This window comes from Protopterus annectens, chromosome 10.part0 (genome assembly GCF_019279795.1).
Source record: "Protopterus annectens isolate FY-2018-M chromosome 10.part0, PAN1.0, whole genome shotgun sequence".
Classification (NCBI taxonomy): domain Eukaryota; kingdom Metazoa; phylum Chordata; order Ceratodontiformes; family Protopteridae; genus Protopterus; species Protopterus annectens.
This window is the reverse complement of record NC_056744.1, coordinates 391,288,138-391,302,259: the sequence shown is the minus strand read 5'-3', so window position 1 is coordinate 391,302,259 and position 14,122 is coordinate 391,288,138. Positions and strand designations below refer to the sequence as shown.

General features: G+C 48.6%; 1 protein-coding gene across 1 annotated transcript in view; it reads left to right on the top strand.

Moving 5' to 3' along the window:
* Positions 1-14,122, top strand: part of TRMT1L (tRNA methyltransferase 1 like) — a 741,948-nt gene that overhangs the window by 580,167 nt on the left and 147,659 nt on the right. The window lies entirely within an intron of this gene.

Here is a 14,122-nt window from a genome sequence, read left to right as displayed (position 1 = left end):
CTGCTGTGCCTGGGCTACTAATGGAACCATATTCAGCTGAGAAGCAGAAACGTGTTAATTCCTTTGTGTTCCAGAGCCTGCTCAATAAATTCATCTTAACACCTCATTAATGTTTTGTGTCTAATTTTAAAAAGAGGATTGGTTGCCAAAAGGTGATCATGACACAGATACTGAATGAACATTTTAGCTTATTCTTCACAAAGGACGGGTTTAAGTGAGTCACGAGCAATTTGATACAAACTGCTAACACCAGATGTTAAGTTGTCAATCTCGCCTTCATTCTTGCTGGATGGGTTCGGAGCCGATCCTCGGCTCCGACTCAGCACTTGCTAAGCTCGAGAGCTAATTTTACCAGCTCGAGGCAACCCTATATCCCATGATGCAAGGCGGAGATTACTCAGATCTCGTTTGCCGCTAACGAGGTGCCTTTTTACCAGCTCCAGGTAAGTGAACTTATATAGACTCTTGTCTACCCCCATTTCTAATTTTTTTCACCTAGGTATTATTTTTTGTTAGTTGTCGATTCACGTTAACCCTATTCCTGTCGGTGTTCCCTCCTTTAAGTGGATTTTTCCCTTCCCCCTTGTTAGGCCTTAGGCCTTCCCCTCCCTAAATTTTTTCCTGTCAGGGAACTTTTTGTGTGTGACTGTCTGTGTCCCTGTTAGTGTAAAATTAATTAATTTAATTTAATTTAATTTTGGACTGAGTGTGTTTGTGTGTCAGTGTGTTTAAGTGTTTCATCGACACAGTTATGTCGAAGGACACTAAGGTCTCAGGTTTCAAGAAGTGTGACTCGTGCTGTCAGAAGATGTCTCTGACAGACGGTCACACTTCTTGTATTTATTGCCTGGGACCTTCTCACCTGCAGGACTCTTGTGCTATCTGTCATGCTTTCAGCCCAAGAGTCCTGCAGGAAAGAAAAAATAAGCTCATTTTAAGGGGCTTATTAAAACCCGAGAGCTCCCCGACTAAGTCTGCGCCGGGGAAGCCCTCGAAACCTGCTAAGCCTTCGGCTCAGGCTTCCAAGCAGTCGGCTTCAGGTTCGTCCTCTCCTGGTTCGAGATCGGCTCTGGCCGGAGCCGATCCTTCCATACCAGTGTCAGTATCGGCTCCATCCGGCGCCGATACTGTTAAGTCTAGACACTCAGTGTCGGCTCCGGTTGGAGCCGACGTCTCTTTGGCTCTGATGGCTCCATTGATCTCAAAAAAGAGATCTCGATCCCCTTCTGTGGAATCAATTCATTCGGCTCCGAGATCACCTTTGCTCTCGGAGCGGAGCCATCGGAGCCGATCTTCTTGGTCATCCAGGCTATCTGATCACGACCTTGAGAGAGTGGTGAGTCGACTATTAAAGTCTCAGGCATTGGCCCAAATTCTCCATAGCCCATCTCAACAGACGGTAGCTATATCTCATCCACTGAACATTCCTCCTTCGACTCTCTTACAGAGCTCGGAGCCGGAGCTCCTCGGAACAGGTACCGTTGTGGCTTCGGAGCCGATACAACCCCTTTCGGCTCCGTCGTCCTCGGCTCCGATTTCCTCCTTGAGACCTTCATTGGAGGGATCCGGGCGTCTGCTCTCTCTCGTCGGCTCTGAGGGGGCGAGTGGCATCGGACCCTTGTCCGACCCCGTTCTCCCTCTCGGAGCTTCGGCGTTGGTGAGCTCGGCCCCGACATCTGCCTCGGAGCCTTCCCTCTCGGTGAGGCCTGGGATTCCTATCTCTTTGGAGCGGGAGACTTCTGGTCTCTCTGATGGGGGAGCCTTCAAGGTGATGAGGAGTGTACTAGCCCCTGGGCTTAGTCAACGGACAGTTCCATCGGCTCCTCCCACTACAGTGCCTGCTGACGTCTCTTCTCACTCTCTTGCTCCCGGACCCAGAGATCCAACGCCTCAGGTTTCCCCATTGGGAATATCTTCCTCTTCCGAGGCTTCTCCTGATCCGTCAGGAGAACCCCCCCCCCCCCCCGGAAGAGGACATGTAAGAGGAAACATTTAGACTCCCCTGAGTCTACTACATCAGATACTGACTTGGATGAGTCGGAGGGTCCCCAAGGTCCTCCTCTGAGGATGTCTCATTTTCAGACATCCTTGAAATCCTTAAACAGAGGGGGAACTGGCCCTCCCTTAATCCCTCCGAGGATGAGTCAGTATACCTGGAGGCTGGATCTCGACCCTCCACCTCCTGGGTGTCTCCGCCTTCGACCCTCTCATGGAAGTAGTGGCTCGGAAGGCATGGATGGCTCGATTCGTGGAACCTACCCCCAGGAGACCTTCAAAACTTATTACAGCCCCACAAGATAGGCAATACTTAACAAAAGGTGTCCCAGTTGATGCCATGGTGGTGGCTGCTGCCACCAAGAAGGAATTAGCTGATCCTTCAGTACCTGTTCATCCTCCTAATAAGGATTCTAGGACTATGGACAGGTACGGTAAGCGGATTTTTTCTTCAGCGACTTTTGCCATGAGATCGCTGAACTACCTATGCCACTTCACCCGCCTTCAAAGAGATGTTCTTAAAGAGTTGGGAGAAGTTTTACAGGATCCGTCAGCTGCTGGGTCTCAAGATAAGATTACCTCACAGCTAGGAATCCTTAACTCCATTGCTAACTCCTCCATGCGGCTCATTTCTTATGCAGCCGATGGAGCGAGTAGAGCCGCAGGCACGGGCTTTAAGGCGTCAGTCCTGGATGCGGCTTTGTAATTTTGCAGACCCCTTCAAGGCGTCTTTCACAAACTCCCCTTTTGATGGCTCGACCTTGTTTGGTCCTCAAGTGAAAGACACTTTGACTAGATGCGAACAAGATGGCAAAACTCTTTCTGCCGTAGGAGTCCGTTTCTCCGCCCCTTCTAGACCTTACCCCAAAGGACAGAAGGGAGGAAAAATGTGGTTCCGCAAATCTCAAGGAGTCACGCCTGATGCACGAAGTCAGTTTACCCCCAGAGGCAGAGGGGGTAACAACAATAGACGCCGCCCTAGGGGCAGAGGGGGTCCGCAGAATCAGGGTAGCAGAGAGCCTCTTTCTGACAAACCCTTCCAGCATCCCTGAGATGTTGCCCAATTGTCCGCCTTCGGAAGCAGTCGGGGGAAAATTATCGCTGTACCCAATAGCCTGGCTTTCCCTTTCTCAAGACAAATTGGTACAGTCAAGCATATCCGAGGGTTACAAAATTCCCTTTATTCAAACCCCAATTCAACAAAAGGGAACCCTTCCAGACATTCCACCCGGTCTAAGGGAACTAGTAGTACTAGAAATATCAAAACTGCTAGTAAAAAGAGCCATCCAGCCAGTCCCGGCAGACCAAATAGGATCCAGAATCTACTCAAGGTTCTTTTTAGTTCCAAAAAAGACAGGGGACTGGAGACCAATATTAGATCTGAGCAAACTCAACAAGTTTGTAAAGAAATCAAGATTCCGGATGGTCACGCTCCAGTCCATTCTGCCCTTTCTGGGCAAGGACAATTGGATGTGCTCAATAGATCTTCAGGATGCGTAGTACCACATAAAAATTCACAGACGCTCTAGAAGATTTCTCCGCTTCCGGCTGGGGACCAGTCACTTCCAATTCAGAGCCCTGCCCTTTGGACTCACTACAGCCCCCAGAGTGTTCACCAAATGCATGGCAGTGGTTACGGCTCACCTGAGACGTCAAGGATTCCAGGTGTTTCCATATCTAGACGACTGGCTCCTCACTGCCACCACCAGGCATCAGCTTCTCCAAGCCAGAAATTACACCATTCATACTTGCAGAGGGCTAGGAATTTCTATAAATTTCGAAAAATCTGCCTTGTCGCCTTGTCAATATATTACTTTTATAGGCGCAAAATTGGACACCGTACAACTTTCTGCAAGGTTGACAGACCAAAGGATCTTGGACATTCAAAGACACGTCCAAGTGATTCTATTCAACAACAAAATTCAGGCCAGATTTGTTCTGAAAGTACTGGGTCTTATGGCGGCCGCCATAACACTTCTTCCTCTCGCCCGCTTTTACATGCGGCTTCTACAATGGATGCTATTCACCCAATGGTCCTTTCAACAACTTCCCATGCGTCACCAAATCATAGTAACTCCAACTTGCAAAAGGCATCTGACTTGGTGGATATCGTCCTCAAATCCATCAAGGCAGACCATTTGTTCCTCTTGCCCCAGTTGCCACGGTTACATCGGACGCCTCCCTGATCGGGTGGGGGGGGGGCATTATCAGGGCAGAATGGTCCATGGCACTTGGCAACCTTTCGAGTACCATCTGCACATAAATGTTCTGGAGATGAGAGCAGTGCTTTTAACGTTGCAAGCCCTCAACGACTCTCTTCCTCAGGGAACAATTGCAGTTCAAACGGACAATATGTCCGTAGTGTGGTACATAAACAAACAGGGCGGAACCAAGTCCTATCCACTATGTCGAGAGGCTCTCAGACTTTGGCAATGGGCGATCTCCTCTCATCGGTTTCTGATAGCAATGCACATCCCCGGGAAATCCAACATCATAGCGGACAGATTGAGCAGAGCTATTCTCATGCCTCACGAGTGGTCTCTCAGTCAGTGACTGAAGAGATTTTTCAGAAGTGGGGACTTCCTTGCTGTGACCTTTTCGCTACACCTCAAAACAGCAAATGCCTAGACTTCTTCTCTCTCTTCCCCCTTCCAGGCCATCCCCCCAGAGACGCTCTAACCCAAGATTGGCCCCGGGGACTTCTTTACGCCTTTCCTCCTTTTCCGCTGATACCTCAGCTAATTCAGAAAGCAGCAGCCTTGAGAGCCAAGTTGATTCTCATTGCCCCTTATTGGCCTCGACAGATATGGTTTCCGTTCCTACATCATTACCTCTTGGTACAGCCATGGCATCTGGACCTGGTTCCAGATCTTCTGACCCACCAGTCGGGTCAACTGCACCAATCCATACCCTCTCTCAACCTCACTGCTTGGTTGCTCCACTTCCATCCTTAGCCAGGCTTCCTATGATTTCTAATCCTGTATGGGATATCATAGTAGCTTCCCTAAAATCTTCTACCAGAAAGAGCTACACTAGTAAATGGCGACGTTTCTCTTTCTGGGCAAAAGCTAGGAACATAGACCCCTATACTGCTCCAATTCATTCGGTATTGGACTTCCTAGCCCACATTTTTAATTCAGGATCCTCTTCTTCCACAGTGAAAGTTCAACTGGCAGCCATTTCAAATTTTCACATAGGCTTTTTGGACCACAACATTATGTCACATAAACTTTGCAAGGCATTCCTTCGAGGTATCTTTTTATTGAAACCTCCAATTAGAGACCCCCCACCACAGTGGGATCTAAATTTAGTTTTAACATCCTTGATTCTTCCCCCGTTCGAACCTGCAGCTGCCTGTTCCTTGAAATTGCTTTCTTGGAAGACACTTTTTCTAGTTGCCATTACATCTGCTAGGAGAGTATCTGAGCTTCATGCTCTCTGTGTTCGTCCTCCCTATCTAATATTTCACAAAGATAGGGTATCCCTAAGAACTAATCCGTCTTTCTTACCAAAGGTGGCATCTCAGACTAACCTGAATCAGTCCATTGATCTTCCAGTATTTTTCCCAAATTATTCTGATAAGAGCTGAACAAAAGTTACATTATCTCGATGTTCACCGTCAGCTGAGATATTATCTAGATAAGACAAAAATTTTTAGGAAGTCTGATCAACTTTTTCTATCTTATGCAGAGAACAGGAAAGGCCTTCCAGTTTCTAAGGTAACTTTATCTAGGTGGCTGTCTTCCTTGATCACTTACATTTATCAGCTCAGGGGCAAAGAATTGGTTTCTATCCCAAAAGCCCATTCTACCAGAGTTCTAGCTACATCTACAGCTTTTCAAGCTAGACTTCCAATGGACACTATTTGTGCAGCAGCCACATGGGCCTCTCCTCATACCTTTGTCTCACATTACAAATTAGATTTGGTCTCCAGAGACAGAGCAAATTTTGGTTCCACCGTTCTCAAGAGTCTGTTCCAATGAGCCACCCAGGAAAGAGGTGCGAGGGACGCGGTCCCATCCAGCAAGAATGAAGGCGAGATTGACAACTTAACATTTAGAAGTTATGTACCTACCATAACGTTCCATGTTAGTTGTCTTCTCTCACCTTCTTTCTTGCGTCCCGCCCTCCTTCCCCCTAGCCTGGTCAGACCGAGAAGATTATTCATCCTCTGTTAAGAGGTTTTACCTTTTTTCTACCTGTTCAACTCCTAGTTTCGCTAGGCTATGTGGATCCTTTCTACAGGTTTATGATGTTATTTAGTATTTTATTTCTTCCTCCTAAGTTGGAAGAAAATACTACTATTTCTTTAGCTACCAAACGAGATCTGAGCAATCTCTGCCTTGCATCATGGGATATAGGGTTGCCTCGAGCTGGTAAAATTAGCTCTCGAGCTTAGCAAGTGCCGAGTCGGAGCTGAGGATCGGCTCCGAACCCATCCAGCAAGAAAGAAGGCGAGAGAAGACAACTAACATGGAACGTTATGGTAGGTACATAACTTCTAATTAATTCAGAAATGAAAGGCCCTGAAAAGATGTCTTCACAGACTTGGTTGACAGAGCAGTAGTACCTGAAGATGTCCACTGCAGAATTTTAAAAGAAATGAGGAAGTCTAGTGACACTGTATAATGTTCCACAGGGGACATTCAGGAGCTGAAAGGGGTGTTGCTGAAAAACTGGATGAAACGAATTGTAGATCTGAAGTAGTTGACTTCATTCTTTCTGCACATATGGGTATACGGATCCGATTCGGATCCGAGCCAGCAAAACTTTTCAAGCATCAGCTCCGAGCTCCAAGCTCCTCCCCTACCTATATTACATCACTTCCTCCTATCTAGCCCCAGATCTCGTTTGCCGCTCTAAGAGTCAGCATTGTGGTCTCTGAGCTCTAAGCAAGGTGGTAAGGTTTTTTGGTCTTTTTGTGATAGTTGAGTGTGAATACCTTTCCCTTTTTTTCCTCTCTTCGAGTTTGGTCGTTGTGTTAGTTGTAAAAAAAAGTTGTGTGTTTTTTTTGTGATACTGGTTTCCCGCCTAGGCCCAATCCCTGTTTAAGTGTGTGTGTGAGTGGGCCGTTAGGGCTTTTACTGTCTCTATTATGGCTGAACAGCCTAAGGTTCTTTTTAAGAAGTGCACAGAGTGTGGTCATAAGCTCTCACCAGCCGATGGCCACACTCTGTGTGTTCTATGTTTAGGGGTCGCCCATCTGTCTGCATCCTGCGACATTTGTTCAGGCTTTAACCCTAGGGCATTGAAGGATCGTCAGGCTAAGCTTGTGGCTAAGGGTCTGCTACCAGCTTCTGCCCTGGAGTCTGCCTTAGTTTCCTCCCCAGCCAGTGACACTGTGTAGGCAGGGACTCAACCTCCCGCCAGGCCTGCTTCATCGGAGTCGTCCCAGAGAGGTAGGGACAGAAGGGAGAAGAAGCGCCACAAAGAGAGGGACAGGCCCAGAAAAAGATCACCGGACAGTGAGTCTTTCTCCAGCCCCTCTTCAAAGGCACCCAGGTCTTGTTCTCCTCGGCTCCGCTCTTCCAGTTTCTCACCGGAGCCGAGGCACTCCCCTCAGATCCGGCCCAGACCCGAGTCGGTCGCTTCCTCCAGGTCGACTCCGAGTGTCTCCGACCTTGATATGGACAGGCTGATGAGGAGGTTCATCCAGAACCTGATTCAGATGGGGGTCTTACCAGGGCCCTCTCCCATTGGAGAGGGTCCTTCTTCATCTGTGTTCCACCCTATTGCTCCTTCCCTGATCTGACCCGACACTTCAGGGTTCTCGGGTTCGAGAACTTTCGGAGCTGTTGGGTCAGCGCCGATGGTTCTCGTTTCCTCGACGCCGGCCGTCACCTTGATTTCCTCTGATCCGATCTCGGATCCGGGGGGACCCGCCGTGGTCGGGGAGTCGGACCCAAGGGTCGAGATCTCGCTCTTTCGGATTCCATCCTCGGAGCCCGGACTACCCCGCCATCGGCTCCGATCCCTGCTTCGGTGCCGGGGAGAGCCTCATCCTTATGTTCTACGGAGGTGTGCTCTCCATCGGCATTCGGAGCAGTGGAAAGGGTTCTCTCCCAGGGGTTGGGACTACAGCTCACCTACTCGGATCCTACCCAGACCCCTCTGATTTTGGATTCTGCTCCCATTACCCTGCCTCAGGGACAGCCCATGCCAAAGCAACCCCAGGTTGTTCCCCTCAGGGAACCACTGGAGGCTTACGAATCCTCTCCAGAGAGTCCCACTGGAGAGGAACCTCGTAAGTGCAAGTGTAAGAGGAGGCACTTGGACTCCCCTGAGTCCATTACCACTGATACGGACTTGGATGAAGGAGAGGGTTCCCCCAGATCACCTACTGAGGACATCTCGTTCGGAGACATTATGGAGATCCTCCGCCAAAGAGGAGGTTGGTCAGCCCCCAAACCCTTTGCGGATGAGTCCGTATTCCTGGAGGCCTTTGGCGCGGGCCCATCTACTTCCTGGGTCTCCCCTCCAGCTGACCCTTTGGTGGACCTCATCACCACTAGGGAATGGAAGGATCCTGACACCGTAAAGCCTATACCCAAAAGGCCAGTCAAAATTCTTTCCCCGCCGTCAGACAGGCAGGCATGGTCCAAAGGAGCCCCGGTAAACACTTTGGTGGTTGCAGCTGCCACAAAGAAGGAACTGGCACAGGAGAGTTCCTCTGTTCATCCACCAGACAAAGAGTCCAGGTCTGTGGATCGTTTTGGGAAGCGCATGTACTCGTCAGCGACATTTTCTTTTCGTGCGCTGAATTACTTGGCACATGTTATCCGACTGCAGCAAGACCTTATATCGGAACTAACTGAGTCGCCCCCAGAGTCTGTCGCAACAGGACAAGCAGTCTTTCACTGCGAAGATGACTACACTGAAATAAGTGACTAATACCTCTATGCGTCTCCTCTCTCATGCTACTGAAGGAGCCGCTAGAGCTGCTGATACAGGTGCTGCCTTGAGGCGTCACGCCTGGATCAGTCTGTGTCAATTTGCGGACCCCTTTAAGGTGTCTTTCATCAACGCCCCTTTCGATGGATCATCCCTCTTTGGGAAGACTGTACGTGATGCACTAACCCAGAGTGAGAAGGATGGAAAGACTTTGTCAGCCGTCGGAATCCGCTTCTTTAACCCCCAGAGGTCCTATTCCAGGAACCAAAAGGGGCAAAAGAAGATGTGGTTCCAGAAATCACAGTCCTTTCATGACACTCAGGAATATTCATCCCCCAGAGGCAGAGGGGGACAAGACCGACGCCGTCCCAGAGGCAGAGGGGGTCCCAGAAACTTCGGGTCTAGAGAACCTTTTTCCGACAGACCCGCACAGCAACCCTGAGGGGTTGCCTGGCTGCTCTACTCTGGAGGCAGTCGGGGGAAGATTTTCCTTGCATCCAGTGGCATGGGAGTCCATTACTGCAGACCGCTGGGTGTTAAACATCATATCCAGAGGATATTCTATTCCCTTCATTTCATGTCCCATAACTCCAGCACCCCTTCCAGATGTTCCACCTGCTCACAGTGAGGCTGCAGCTTTAGAGGTTTCGAAGCTGCTGAAAAGAGCCATCGAGCCAGTCCCCCCAGATCAATCCGGATCAGGCATCTACTCCAGGTTCTTTTTAATGCCAAAGAAGACGGGGGACCTCAGGCCCATTCTGGACCTGTCTATCCTCAACATGTCGGTAGAGAAACAAAAATTCCGGATGGTCACTCTACAGTCCATTCTACCGTTTCTGAGAGAATGTGACTGGATGTGCTCGTTAGATCTCCAGGACGCTTACTATCATATCATGGTCCACAGGAGCTCCAGGAGGTTTCTACACTTCCAGCTAGGGGCCAGTCACTTTCAATTCAGAGCCCTACCCTTTGGTCTCGCCACAGCCCCCAGGGTGTTCACCAAGGTTATGGCGGTCGTAGCGGCTCACCTGAGACTTCAGGACATTCAGGTATTCCCCTACCTAGACGACTGGCTCTTCGCTGCATCCACCAAACTTCTCTTGTGTCAGGCCCTACACTACTTCCATGGTCTGACTCACAAGTTAGGCATCACGATCAATATCAACAAGTCCCACCTGGCTCCGGTTCAGATCATGGACTTCATCGGGGCACGGTTGGATTCGATTCAAAGATTTTTCTCACCCCGGAAAGGATAGAAAATCTCAGACTCCATGTATCGGCGATCTTGGATCATTCGGTAGTCACAGCAGCCGATGTTCTCAAGGCCCTGGGTTATATGGCAGCCGCAATCTCTATCCTCCCTCTTGCATGTCTTCACATGAGAGTCCTTCAGTGGAATCTAGCAGTTCAGTGGTCCTGGCTAGACCTTCCGATGAATTTCCACATCCGAATCAATCGGACATGCAGAACGTCACTCCTGTGGTGGCTTCAATCAGTGTACATTTTTGCGGGGCGCAGCTTTCTAGCCCGTCCGGCTCAAGCCACGGTGACCACAGACGCTTCCGAGCTCGGGTGGGGGGGGGGGCACTTCCTGGGAAGAACGGTCCAAGGTAAGTGGTCCCCTCCAGAGACCAAGCTACACATCAGTGTCCTGGAGATGAGGGCAGTGCTTTTAGCGTTGAGAGCCTTCCATCCTGTTCTACCTCCGGGGACGGTAGCCATTTAATCAGAAAACATGTCTGTAGTCTGGTATATAAACAAACAGAGAGGGACCCGATCCTACCTCCTTTGTCGTGAGGCCATGAGGGTTTGGGAGTGGGCCATATCCACCAGCCGGTTTTTCATAGCAACGCATATCCCAGGACGCTCCAACATTCTAGCAGACAGTCTCAGCAGGGCAATCCTTCTGCCTTACGAGTGGTCTCTGAAACAATCAGTGGCGGAGAAGATCTTCCGTGTTTTGGGTCAACCTTGCTGCAATCTCTTCGCATCTCCTTCCAACGCGAAGTGCAGCAACTTCTTCGCTCTGACCCCCCCCCCCCCCCGGGGGATGTTCCCAGGGACGCTCTAGTCCATGATTTCCTCCCGGGCTACTGTATGCTTATCCCCTGTTACCTCTTATTCCAAAGTTCCTTCAGAGAGCTTGCCGGCTGCAGTGCAAAGTCATTCTCATAGCTCCCTTCTGGCCGAGTCAAGTGTGGTTTCCCTTCCTATGGTCTCACCTGTTGGCTCCTCCATGGACTCTAGATCCATGTCCGGATCTGATTTTTCACCCATCAGGCTTGCCCCTGCCCATCCTGGACAGTCTCAAGCTGACAGCGTGGCTGCTCCAGTTCCCATGATCATCAGGACTCCCAAACTTTCGTCCCCTGTTAAGAATATTCTGGTAGCTTCTCTTAAAGCCTCCACTAGGAAACTCTACAATAGCAAGTGGAGACATTTTTGCGTTTGGACCTCTCAGTGCAATCTGAACCCATTTACAGCCCCCGTTCCGGTCATACTGGATTTTCTGGCTGATCTTTTTCGATCAGGCGCAAGTGCTTCCACCATCAAGGTTCAACCGGAGGCCATCTCTAATTTTCATGTGGGTGAAAATAAGGTTGCTCTGGCCTCTGCCAAATTGTGTAAAGCTTTGCTGAAGGGCACTTTTTTTATTGCGACCACCAGTTAAAGAAACAGTGCCCCCCTGGGATCTGACTTTAGTCCTTCAGGCTTTGACCTCTCCCCCTTTTGAGCCAGCCGGTTCAGTTCCGATGAAGTTTTTGTTGTGGAAGACAGCCTTCTTGGTCGCCATCACTTCAGCTAAAAGTTTGAGTTGCAGGCCTTATCCTCCTTGCCCCCCCATTTGGTTTTCCACAAGGATAGGGTTTTGCTGCGTATGAACCCTTCCTTTCTTCCCAAGGTGTCCTCAGCAGCCAATATTAATCAGTCTATAAATTTGCCAGTTTTCTTCCCAAATATCCAAAATAGAGGTGAACATAAGCTTCATTTATTGGATGTCCATAGACAGCTTCGTTTTTACCTCCATAGGACTAAACCCTTCCGGAAGTCGGATCAATTGTTTGTCTCTTTTTCAAAACCATTTTTGGGCAAAGCAGTTTCGAAAGTGTCCTTAGCAAGGTGGATCACTCTTTGTATTGCACAAGTTTATAAGGACAAAGGTTTATCTCCTCCTGGTGTGTTGAAGGCTCATTCCACTAGAGCAATGGCCACTTCTGCAGCTTTCTGGTCAAGAGTTCCATTGGACGATATCTGTGCGGCAGCGACTTGGGCCAATTCGCACACATTCATCTCTCATTATAAATTGGATCTTATATCTAGAGGGAGAGCATCCTTTGGCTCTGCGGTGCTCAGAAATATCCTTCCATAAGGGCCTCCCAGGAATACTAGTAGCTAGGGACTCTGTCCCATATGTGCAGAAAGAATGAAGTCAACTACTTCAGATAAAGAAGTTATGTTCTTACCATAACGTTCCATCTGAGTAGTAGACTTCATTCTTCTGCACCTTCCCTCCCTCCATCCCCATCACTCTTCAGGTTGTTTTTCCTGTTTAGGGTTGTGGTTATGTTGCCTTTTAGTGACAGCAAACTCGATCTGGGGCTAGATAGGAGGAAGTGATCTAATATAGGTAGGGGAGGAGCTTGGAGCTCGGAGCTGATGCATTTTTGCCGGCTCGGATCCGTATACCCATATTTACAGAAGAATGAAGTCTACTACTCAGATGGAACGTTATGGTAAGAACATAACTTCTTTTTTTTCTCACAGAATTGAAAGAAAATGAGTTGAAAGATTGACTCAACTGAAGAATGGTCCGATTCTGAGTTCAGACATAGAAGACTTGCACAAGCAGATGGCTGTGGCAGAGATACCTACCTGGATGATCTTCTTCTTTCGGCTTTTCCTGATTAGGGGTCACCACAACGGATCACCTGTCTGCTCATGATTGGCAGTGGAGTTTTACAGTGTCGAGGTGCCAGCCCGGTACCCAACCTTCCAGAGAAGGTGCACACATGCACACACTCACACCTAGGGCCAGTTTAGAGTGTCCAATCCACCTACAGCATATCTTTGGGATGTGAGAGGAAACGGGAGCACCCTGAGGAAACCCACGTGACCACAGGGAGGACATACAGACTCCGCACAGAAGGCAGCCGAAGATCGAACCGGAGAACCTCTTGCTGTGAGGCGGCAACGCTAACTGTTGCACCACCGTGGCCGCCCAGAGATACCTACCTGGATATGATACTGAAAAATATATTAGAGGCAACAATTACCTCTCTGAATTTCCTGTCATTTGCTAGTATTTTTTTTCTAGTGACAGTTAATGCTGTTGGCATTCTTTTTTTAACTAGACACTGTTTAGGTGACTGGGAACTCCAGCAAAGTAACCAGTCAGGTCTTCTGGTACTTACGGAATCACTCAAGGTACAGAATCTTAACTGGTGGTTAATATCAGCGGGAATATACTTCACTTCTCTCTTTTTTTTTCAATTTGCAGGAGGAATACTGTGGCTGAGATAGAGTGATGACTTAGAGACTGTCTTAGGAAATGAGAATTTGTCCAGAGAAAAAACTGCTGATGTTATGTTGTCCCATCTCACCTTCGTTCTTGCTGATTGGGTTCAGAGCCGATCCTTGGCTCCGACTCAGCTGATTTACTGTAGCTTGAGAACTTTTACTGGCTCGAGGCTAACCCCTATCCCAACATGCCTAGCGGTAGATACCCAGATCTCGTTTGCCACTTGCAGCGTCGAGATTGCGACTACTGGCTCAGGCTAAGTACTTTGTGCTTTGTTCACATATATTGTTATCCTTCTTAGGGTTTGTTTAATTATCTTCGTTAGAGTGTATGTTATCCCCTGTTAGTCTAACGACCCCTTTTTTTTCTTTAGTGTTTTTGGCCGTTGTCTTCTTTCTCAGGCCTTGCTGTCCCTTCGAGCCCATTTTAACTAGAAGGTTCTTCTTTTTCCCCACCCTTTTTGGGATAGCTGTTTAAGTTAGAGGCTTTCCTATTGGGTGAGTCGCCGTTTAAGTTAGAGGCTCTCCCCCTTTTCTTTTTCTCTTCCCTTTAAAAAAAAAAAAAAAAAAGTTTTCCTTTTTTGTTGTTTGGGCTAGCCATTACAGCCTTGTAGTTTTATTGTTGTGTGCTGTTAGCTTACAGCTTAGTTTTCCTAGCACTGTGCTAAATTTTTCTGTCAATTTTCCACTATGTCCAAAGAGTCGAAACCCTCTGGGT